This window comes from Aythya ferina (genome assembly GCF_964211825.1).
Source record: "Aythya ferina genome assembly, chromosome: 17".
Lineage (NCBI taxonomy): Eukaryota > Metazoa > Chordata > Aves > Anseriformes > Anatidae > Aythya > Aythya ferina.
The window spans coordinates 8,955,477-8,963,810 of NC_140316.1; the positions used below are offsets into that span (position 1 = coordinate 8,955,477).

Genomic DNA, 8,334 nt, shown 5'->3' on the forward strand with positions numbered 1-8,334 from the left:
TCCCCGCCTTCTTCCTAGAGCATCGTCCTCCTGAGGCATATGAGGGAGCATCGAGACCTGCATCTCCTGGGGTGGGATCCCTGCAGCCACCCTAAGCCCCAGTGGGGCTCTACGCTGTCCCGGTGGGCCACCACTAGCCCAAGGCTGCCTTGCCCTCCATCCTTGAGGCTGTGGCTCCCACCGACACCTCCACCTGCATCCTCCAAGGGCTGGACTAGCCAACCTTGGTGATGGAAGCAACCCAAGTCCCTTCTCCCCATAGCACCCATCCTGGCCCCGGTGCGGGACGCAGCCGCAGCCCCCTCCTCGCTGCCCTGTCCCCCCCGCAAACACGGGGGCTTTGCCTTTGAGCGGCTGGCACAGGCCTAGGCGCAGCGCTGATTAGATCGCTGTCACCAGGGAACAGGAAGGTTAATTGCCATTCTCTTTGTGTGCCGCTCGGAGAGGAGACCAATTTCAGCTCAGTAGCAACAAAGTGTTGCCTGCTTGCTTCGGAGGGGGCAGGGGGAAGCGGGGAGGGGTGGGGAGACACAAGCGGGCAGGATTGTGCACGGACTTTGAGCATAGCTGTGTCTTGTCTGGTCTAGCAAAAGAGAAGTGCTTAACAAGTATTAAGAGACACAAATAATTCTCCTTTTCTCCTCTCGCCCATTCTTTTCTCTCTTTCTCTTTGCTTGTAAATCCTGCTTATCGCATCTGAATAGCAGAATGGTTTCACACCGGACCTTTAATCTGGCCCAGAGCAGCCCCCAGAGGGGCAAAGTGGCTGAGGATTACCTTTTATTTTATTTGATTTTTTTTTTAGCTTTCTTCCACTCCTCCCCTCCCTCGTGGGTTTTTTAGTATTTTTTTTTCCCCTCTGCATTTGTTCTTGGAGGGAGTGAGGAGCAAAGGCTTAAGGGGGGGAAGGGGAAAAAAAGAAGTGTGTAGGGGGTGTTACAAACTTAAGGGGATCTGGATCTATTCAGAACGACTTGTCCATAGCCTTGCTGCTTTTGTTCGCCTGCCATTCTTTAGATGATTTCTTCACTCTAGTAAAAGCGCTTTAATTCCCTTGTAGATACCGAGAATCCCTCCTTCTCCTGCTCTCCCCTCCTTCTCCTCCTGGAGCCCGGCGCACCCTCTTTCACTTTCTCAGACTCTTTATCCAGTATCCTCCTTGCCACCAACAAAGCCCAGGAATGGCAAAGTCCCCTTTCAGAAGAATGAAAGAGATGGAAGGAGCAGGAGGAGCCCGAGGAGATGGGGAGCAGCGTGTGCGTACGTGCACCGTTACGTGTGTCACCTGCCCCGTGCTGGAGATTTGCGGCTCCCCCTGACTTTCTGATCCCAGGAAGCTTTACTCATGGCATGTCCCGCTCCAGGTATGAGACACATGGCAAAGCCCTTCAGGAGAGAAGCTCTGGAGGATGCTGAAGGACCCCACACCCAACACTCCAGCTGCTAGGAGCTGGCACTAGGACAGGTCCTCTTGTGTCGCCTTGTGTCACCAGGAACAAACCAGGAGGTGCGTGGGCTGGAGACCCTACCGGACACCCAGGGTGAGCATAACTGGGCCAGCCTGAAGGCCAGCAGCTCACCATCCCCACCAGCCACCACGAGGAGGTCAGGGCTTCTCAGCCACTCAGTGAGGAGAGATGTGCCCACAGGTGGGACATCAGAGCAGGGAGCATTGAAGCCCCCCATGTAGACCCGGCTGGGGGTGCCGACAGCATGGTGGTGGGACTGCCCGCCTGAGTCCCAGGCACCAGCTGCCAGGGGTAGAAACAGCTCTGGGGCATCAGGTCCTGTCCCTGCAACCCGTGCAGATGTCTTATGGCATTTCAACCCATATCAGCACGGAGGAAAACTTTATAACCAAAAACTGAGAGTTTCAAAAGGCAATGTGGATTTCAGGGGCTGCCCTTGCTCTCATCAAAGATTCAGTGCCTGGGAATCAAGACAGGTGAATAAGAGTGCTCCGTGGGTCAGCCCATGGGCATTAAATGTGTTTTGTGCACCTGAAGTTTTAGGTTTGGTCTGCAAGAACTCACAGCTGACCGAGGTAACCTGGGGGTTATTGCTCCAGGAGCAAGAGGGGAGATGTGCCTGTACGTCAGGCTGCAACCTGCAGCTGCTGAGGCACAGGGAGATATTTCCCAGTGCTGGTCCTGCTGCGGAAGGTGGTAATTCCTCCCTCTCCTGCTGGTCCACCTTCTGACTTTGGTGTAAATCAGCCCCGCAGTGCTAAACACATTGCACTGAATCAAAGCCATCCTCGTGGCGAGAAGCTCCCTGTGCTGTTTTAGCATTTACCACTGCCACGGTATTTTCAGCATGTGAGCGTGCCGGTTACCACTGCTCAGCCCAAGGGTTCCTCAAACTAAGGAGATGGCAAAGCTAGCAAAGCCAGCTATCTGTGAGGTCCTGGAGCTCACATGGATGAGCTCGGAGGAGCTCGGTGCCGCCTGGGTGCCAGGATCTTGCCAACGCTTCTCTCAGCCCCCCAGGGGCCAGCAGCACCCGCAGAGCATGGCACCCCCATGTCTGTATCTCCATGGCTTGTACACCACTCACTGACCCCATCTGCAAGCAAACCCCTCTGCATTCGGACACCCCAAACCTTAATGTGGTGTTAAGGGGGGGGCGAGGCTGGGTACCAGCATTGGAGTGTCTGCTGGGGGTCACGTCGCAGCTGACACCTGTTGGAAAAGGACTGAATCAATTTGAGGGAAGGGAATCACATGCTGCGGAGCTAAACCTCATCAGATCCTCCAAGGCACTAATTACCCTCACCAGCCTCACTTGGGGTCCCACCCACGGCCCTGCAGCTCTGCTTAAGAGCAGCCCTGGGGGCTCAGACCCCCCCCACCAGGCTGTGCTGTAGGTAGCACATCTCCACCTTCCTCTCCTGCCCCCCAGGTAGCCAGGCTCCGTGTGCCTGTGTTGCTTTGCAAATATTGGGATTGGGCCCCGATTTCTGCATCAGGGCTCGTTCCCACGTTGGCTGGGATTAGCCCCCCCCCCCCCCTCCCCTGCCGAGCAGTGGGGGACAGGAGAAGCCGAGGCATTTCCTGCAATGGCTAATTAGATCCAGCTCCCGACAACAACATGCACCGTAGAAAAGCAAAGCGCTGAGCGGGACAAGGTAATGAGAGTGTTCCCCTCCCCAACAATTCCTCCCACTAATCCCAGACAAAGCTCCAAAGGCTGGCCCGAGCTGCCAGGCGGCGTAAATCAGCACTGCTCCACTTACTTCGGTGAGGCTTTGCTGATTTATAGCAGCTGAAGGCTTCTTGCCACCTGTAATTTATGTCTTGGGGTCTAATTTTGTGCACGTTTTGTCTCTAATCCTTCTCCTCTGGGGTGCTGCGGGGATACCAGGGCAGGGCTGGGCTCTTTCTTGGAGGCACCTCAGTGCCACCGACCACCCCAAAAAGCAGTGCCATCCCCCAGAGGTAGACGTGAGGGGTGCTGCTGCTTTCACGGATGGCTGCGTTCCTCCTGCAGCCACGGCGGTGGCACTGGATGAAGCCTCGGGGCGAACACGGAGCAGTTAATAATGAATGATGCACGCGCTGCCCGTGATGAGTAATTCAGGCAGCAGCGTGCAGCACAGCTGCTGGCTAAGCACCTGGCCTTCAAAGGGTGAATGAGCATTAAGACAGCTCCATAAAAGCCGGTCCAGCAGTTGCAGGGGAGGATGTTTTATGAATGGAGGTGGCAACCTGGCTGTGGCATTTTTGCAGTCGTTGGCCAGCGATGGAAGGAGATTTGCAGTAGAGTGGCGTGGAGCATCAACAGGTCTGTGAAATTCCTCCTGGCGCCTGGGAGGAGTTTCAGGGTGGGAAGCCAGCCCCGTTTGTCAGCTGGGGTTTCCAGAGGAGGTGTATCCGGACCTGCTCAGAGGTCAGAAAGGGAAGGGCTCTCGAGCTCTGCCCTCTCCATGGAGCTGAGTGTCACAGCAGGAGGTCGGGTGGCCGGTAGAGGTGTGCTCCAGGTCTGGTGTAGGGCTGAGTCCAAGGAATAAGTGAGGTCTGGTCAAGCAGATTGCGATCACCGAAGATGGCATATGGTGTGCAAGCTAGATGAAATGTTGGACTTCTCAGAGCCAAGAGAATGGCTTTAGCAGCTCCCTGTACGCTGAATCCCAGTGAACCCCTGGCCAGCAGGTGAAATCCCTCCTGCTGGGCCATCTGAACAAGCTTGGTAGCTTCTCCCAGATCAGCTCCCCCTGGGGCTGTGCCAGGAGAGGGGTTTGAGATCAGCACCAGAACCCCACGAGCCAGCAGGGCCAAGAAGCTCCCTACCTTGGCTTGCAAGAAGCAATCCTACCCTGCTGCGGCTGCACCCCAGGGCTTTAAGAGCACTCAGTAGCTTCTGTAGTGATGCCAAACCTCTGCTGTGTGTCCTGTGCTTTGCCGCGTCCTCAGTGCCCTCCCCTCCAGAGCACACAGAAGGGCAGCAATGCTGGAGGTGACTGTAGTTTTTGAACAAAATCCATCCCCAAGTGGGATTTTGCACCCCAAATCCACCACCCCCTCCCTGTTGGGCGCTCTGGTGTGGGCAGATTGGTGAAACAAAAAATGCTTCTTCCACATGGTCTCCCTCCCCCCGGGGAATTTCAGCCCTCCTTGCCTTGGGAGGCATCACCCAGCCTCGCTGGAGCAGCAGCTCGGGGAGGCACAGGGGAGGGAGAGGAGGAGCTGGAGATGTTTGCTAGCAAATAAAGGACTGTGTGCTTAAACACTCTTCCTCTGCCTGTCCCCACCCGGCAGCGTTTGCTCAGCAAACACTGCTAATTCACCGGCTTCCCAACGTTTGATTCAGTCTGCAAAAGCAAACCTCGTACCCCACGTCCCCAGGGGCCTCCTCTCCCCCCTCGTTCTCCCCGGGACGTGCTGCTGGGCACCAGCCCTCGGTGCCTGGCCACCAACTGTGAGACTGGGGAACTGTGGGGGCGCAGGGGGGGCAGAAGCATCCCCTGGCAAAGCTTTTCTGGTGCTCAAATGTGGGGGAAAAGCAAACTTGGGCAGAGCTTTACCCTGATGCCACCCGTGCCTGGATAACAGGCTCGAGCTGGATGATGCTGTGTGTGCACAGTGCTCATGGCTTCGTGGTCATGACTGTGGAGGTGTAAGGGGGAAAGGTGGCGTGGGACAGAGGCAGAAATATTTTTCCCCTTAGGGAAAGGCGAGAGGTTTTGTGGAGAGGCTCTGGGAATTGCAGCCCTGGCTGCAGGAGGGGGGCAGCACCTCGTGTGCTTCGGGATGGTTGCTTGTACCAGTTATCCTCCGAGGGACAGGGCTCAGCCCCTGTGTTTTGTCTGGCTGCAGCAGTAGGAAATGCCTGTGTTCATCCAGAAATGTTCTTGCCCAGGGGACTGGCTACCAGGGAGTTACTGCAGGGTGCAGTGTGGTCGTGGAGAGATCGATACCTCTAACAGGGACCACCCAGATGCCACGACATTTCAACAGCTCCAAAATGTTCAGTTTGAGTCAGAGCATAACATCCCCTTCATTCTGGCAGGGCAGTGAGGACATCCTGCTGAAATTGTCATGAATTTCCGCTCGTGGCTCGGCCAGGAGCTCAGGAAGGTGTTTGTGTTCGGTTTCATGGAAACTCGCTTTGCACTCGTGCTGACCAGCGGTGCCGAGACCGGGAGATGCTCAGGGCTGGACCCAGGGGTGCTGGGTTGGAGACCTCAAGGGCACAACCACAGAGGTCTGGCCAGGCAGCTCACCCCCGGCTGCTGTCTCCTCTTCGTTTCTCCTGCTGACACCTGGAGCCGGTGCTGTAGAACATGCCCACACTTCGTCCTTTTCCTGCTCAGCCTCGTCGGCCAAATAAAACCTGCACTGGGCAGCCTCGTGCCACGGGCACCTGGGTGTGCATCCACCCTCCGGACCTGCAGGTCCCTGCTGCGCTCCTGGGGAAAAAGGCTTGGGAAAGCAGCCCCTTGTGCTCGCCTATCCGCATGGGAAGCATCCTCCTGTCACTTCCAAGCAGCCCCGGAGCTCCGGCAGTGACATATGCTCCCTCCTCGCCCGCCTTTCAGCGCAGGTCCTCGCGGGAGGCCCATTAAGCACTTAGCTGACCTTGGACCTCCGCCCGCGCCAGCTGCACGCGGGAAGGAGCGGGCAGGCATGCGAGCACCTTGCCCGCCGGAGCTGTCAGCGGTGATTTACAGTGGCTGGGCGCAGGGCGGGCAGCGGGGCTGGCACTGCGGTGCCAGGGGGCTGCTCTGGCTGCTCCGATCTCCACAGCCCCGCTCGGTGCCCCTCTGGGTTCAACCCCGGGTCTTAATTTTCCGGCTGACCGCACCCGCTCCTAGCGAGGCGGAGAGGGGAGGCGCAGATTGCAGCGGGAGCAGCTTCTGGCGATGGGGTGGTGGCTGGAGGAAGGATGCAGAGGCTGTAACAGCTGCTCTAGGCTCTTTTCCTCCTCTCCACGTAGCTTTCTGATGGGACCAAACATGCCACAGGGGCGCTTCTGGCGAGGGGATGGCACCATCTCATCCCGGCCAAGCCAGCATCCTTCAGAGGTGCCGGTAAGCCCCGTGTCACTTCAGTTCCCAACGCAACACCCCGAGTCTGAGCCATTACCCCACCGCATCCTGCTCAGCCTCGCAGCTTAGCCTTATCTCTCAGAGCAGAAAGGCTGCAGATTGCCCTCGACAACTTGTGAAATATCCTCCGTGGTCTGTGTGGACTCTGACCTCCTCCCCCCAGCCCCTCCTGCCCCATCCCTGGGGGCCTCTCTCCTGCAGGAGCCCCAGAGCCGGTCCCATCCCCAGCTCAGCTCAGCACCAGGACACTTTTTTTGTCCCCCAGTTTGCAACACAAAACCGCTGAGGTTTGGGCTGTTCCTTGGGAGGAGGCAGCAGACGAGGGCAGTCCCTGGCAGGCTGCTTGCAGGCAGCTGGAGGAGAAAGATCCATACAGAAAAATGAGGGTGGGAAGTCCTAAAGGATGCTTCAGCTGCAGCAGCAGAAGACAAGGAGAGGCGCAGAGGTGCACCCATCTTTTCTACTAGCTGTATTTGGGGAAAGCCTTAGGGAAAAAAGGTATTAAAAGGCTCCTAGCTGTAGCAGCCCACTCATCACATCTCCAGAGCCAGAGAGAAGTCGTCTCCACCATCCCTGCTTCTGGGAGCTCGCTGTCGGATGCAGCGAGAGACCAAAGGGAGGAGACATCCCTGCTGGGTGTCACAGGGTGACTTCAACTGCACATGGCAAAGGAGGGAAGAAAACGTGAATTTTCCAACTGGGGGAACTGGGTGCTGCTCAGGGAACCTTCTCAGGGGATGGGGACACTTATCCCAAGCTGTTGGTAATATTTCCCCTACAGACAAGCTGCAGGCACCTGCTCAAATTGGAGCAACCTCCCCACAACCTCCTCCTGCCCCGTGACAGTGAGCTTGGGGCACCTTGGATGGGTGCAGGACGGGTGTATTTGTGGCTGCGCTGGGCGTATCGACTTCTTGGCACCCAAAGGCCAGCCAAGGCACGATTTTCAGACGAAATCTTTGATTTCTGAACGCGTCTGTGAGCGATGCGAGGCGGCTCAAAGGCTCTCAGCTGCAGCGGGCGGGCTTGCGCCACTGGCGCGGTATCTCTGCTGGACACGGCAAGACTCGTGGACATGAAGCTGAGGATCTGAAACTCTGCGTGCCTTTGAAAATCTTCGCTTGGAGACTGGGTTTGAGGTTCTGAGGAACAAAAAAGGGTTTTGGAGCTGCTCGGGGGCATGGAAAGAGCAAGATAGGAGGAAGGAGAAACGCTGCTCCTGGTGCTGCCTCGACTGAAATAAATGCCCCAAGAGCTGCTGCCCCCAGGACCGCTGAGTATTTCTCTGCTCAGCCTTGAAACCCAATCACCTTTTGCTTTGTTTGGCAGGGAAAAATCCTCAAGGCTTTGAGGTTTGGCCTTGTTACGGAAAATGCTTTAAAACCAGGTGTGAGGATGCTTTAGGCGGGATGGGCGCACGCAGTGGGGACGTGGGGACCCTCTACAGCACCCAAATCACCTTGGCACAGGGACAGCACCCAGATCTCGCTGCCTGGTGGTGAGGACACGCTGCTGAGGCCACCGGGAGCCTCTCCTGCTGCAGCCTCCCCAGGCTGAGATCCGTGGTCCTCCCGTACCACCGGGAGGAGAAGCTGGCCCCAGCTGGGTCTCCGGAGCGCAGCACCCTGCAGGAGGAGCCCTTTATCCCCCCCACACACCCGTTTGCATTATTATTCCCCCCCCCCCCTCTTCAAATTCATCTCCCTCAGCCATCCGGGGCTGTCCCTGCTGGAAAATTACTCTCACAAAAGCTCCCTCAGCAGTAATTACCTAAATGGGGGGAAGGG

At 57.1% G+C, this 8,334-nt stretch overlaps 1 long non-coding RNA gene across 1 annotated transcript; it reads left to right on the forward strand.

Annotated features, from left to right (window-relative positions):
• The first annotated feature begins 2,816 nt into the window (after positions 1–2,816).
• LOC311446033 lies at positions 2,817–7,947 on the forward strand. The gene is made up of 2 exons (XR_014698718.1): positions 2,817–3,127; positions 5,509–7,947. It is a non-coding gene; the product is annotated as an uncharacterized lncRNA (long non-coding RNA).
• Positions 7,948–8,334: the final 387 nt, after the last annotated feature.